The sequence below is a fragment of the Magnolia sinica genome, chromosome 15 (genome assembly GCF_029962835.1).
Source record: "Magnolia sinica isolate HGM2019 chromosome 15, MsV1, whole genome shotgun sequence".
Classification (NCBI taxonomy): domain Eukaryota; kingdom Viridiplantae; phylum Streptophyta; class Magnoliopsida; order Magnoliales; family Magnoliaceae; genus Magnolia; species Magnolia sinica.
Window position 1 is genome coordinate 46,770,168 of NC_080587.1, and position 2,699 is coordinate 46,772,866.

The window sequence follows — 2,699 nt, forward strand, 5'->3', positions numbered from 1 at the left end:
GTAGGATTTTAATTAGGAACTTCTAATTTGGTAACTTCTTTCCAACTCTCTCTCTCTTTCTATTTCTAGACTTCTATTTCCTTTCTCTCTTTTAGGTTTTGGTTAGAATCTGAAATTGAGGACTGAGAGTGTTTCATGCCCAAGTTGGTCTGTGATAACACTTGACGTCTTTTGAGTGAAGGAGGATTAGTTGAGGGGTTATCTATCCATCACATGATTAGATACCACTCTAGTTCCTCAGAGTTAATTGAAGTAATGACTGTAAATCAACCGGTCAATCAACCGGGAAGACAACCTCAACCTCGAGTTGAGGAAGTCTAGGATGAGAATGAGATGCATTAATGTAACGCCCTGAAATTTGGGGGTCGAGCATAACTCAGCTCCCGAGTTCCAAAACATCACTTATGCAACATATTCAATGATGGATGTATGTTGTCTATATTAGTGCATAAAACATGGAATAGATTAAGCTAAATAGCAAATATAATTCAGGGATAAGTGAAGAAAGCAAGCGGAAGACTTATAAAAATATATGTATACATGTGCAAATCCCTGAAGTACATATACATACCAGGTCGAAATGTAAGTGTTATTATCAAAATTACAAGTATCAAGTTACATCATTTAATTCCCAAAAGTAATCCTAAAATCCCGCGCATTAGAACAAGGCTCACTAGAACCCGTCTGAAAAATGCATATAGGAGAAAGCAGCCTCATCATCATCCATCTCCCACTCTGCCTCAGAAGTCGCATCAACATCTGCAACATCAGAACCTAAGACAGAGTCTGGTGGGTGTTTAACACCGCCCCAGAACGTGGGAGTGAGTGCTCAACTCAGTGGAACAATAAGGCACTGGTTAACATGTTATCAGTTCAATCAAGCAGTAATGATAAAGCAGAACAATTAAACAAGTCCTAAGTACTCTTGTTAATGCAAGGATGCATGCAGAATGATGCGTGCCCTCACGCGTACACCCTCAACGTCTTCATCTTATGTTACGCATGACACCACCTCAAAGTGCACCACATCTACAAAGCACATGCAAATGCAGTGCATGAACATGATTACCAAGTTGTTATTAGTCCTTTTCATACAGCAGGATTGGGAAACTAAAGTACCTTCCTCATATCACCATCCAAACAGTGATCCATTCTAGGGTCGTCAATCCTAGACATCTCATACGATCATATGATTGTAGGTCGTTGCAAAGGGCTTGTCACCAATCAATGCACGCCTATCACACCTTCGTTACTACAACAAGGCTCGTCACCTCAACGCGGTATCCAGGCATGCTCGAGGTCACTACAAAGGGCTCGTCACCAATCAATGTAAGCCGACAGCACGAATATAGTGTCCTATACCTCCATAATCGGCTCACGAGTTCAGTTGCTCACTGGTCACTACGAGGAGGCTCGTCACCCCAGCGTAGGCCGACAGCTCGACCACGGTGTCCCATACCACCATGTCCGGCTCATGAGTCTTTACGGTTCAAGGTACCAAGGTTAATAGGATTTCATTGGTAAGTCTGGTACCCTAGATTCAAGCAGTAGCGTCCATACATGGTGAACATACATCGGATAATCGGGTTACTTGACGAACTCGACTAGCATGAGCGCACGTTGGGTTGAGCGACATAGAGTGCGCAAACACTCCGCATGGCCAAACCACTGCCGACAACTCTAATACGACTCGGGTTCGTCTAATCACGTCCTTTGTGGCGAAAGCGATCTCAGCCATAACCTTAAGGTAGATTACCGATTTCCTGGACTATTCATAGTCCCAAACACATTACGCTACAATAGATATTCGCATTAAATGTAGAACAGTAATAGAACAACAACTCAAATCATGTAGAACGCAAGCATTTGAAGAGTATCAACTTAACAAAAATGAAAGCATAAGAAATGCTTGAAATTAAATAACAAGGAAAGTAACTAACATGAAGGAAATCATACACATCAATAGGAGTGTTGAGAATCATTTCTCAACGCCCGCAAATAGTGTAATAAGTTACACTTTAGATCATTCAGGCATTTCTACAAACACTTAGAATACATGACACAACATACATGACGTATGTTGAAATACACACATTTGGACAAATCCCTTTACCAAGGAGTTGTCGCACATACATCTAGCATAAGTACACGACAAATAATCATGGCAATCACATGTTCATATTTTATACGCATACGGTACTTTATACATACACATAGAATACACAAATCTCAAAATAACACATGCATATCAGGAACACAACATAAACATAACATTTGGCATGTGAAATCTCATCCATAGCAAGAATAAACCATTAACTGGCATTGAAAGCCTTGAAAACCATAACCTATACACTTAAAGTCCGCACCTTAAGCCAGAAAAGAACACCGAACTGATTTCAGACGAGTTATCTTCGTCAACGGCGACAAGATAACCTAAAGCAAGAATAGGAATGAGATACAACAACACCAAGACTATTCTAAGCTCTAACACAGATTAGGGTTAGGTTAACTTACCCAAAGATGAACTCAGAATCGTCAGAATAACGATTCAAAGTGAAGGTTCAAGGATGTAGAAGAACCGGAAAGAATCTAAGATGATTCACCAACTTCTCTCTCACTATCTCTCTCTTTTCCACTCTCTCTCCAAGCTAGGGTTAGAGAAAATTCGTATGGAAAAGAGAGCTAGGGTTTAAGGACTA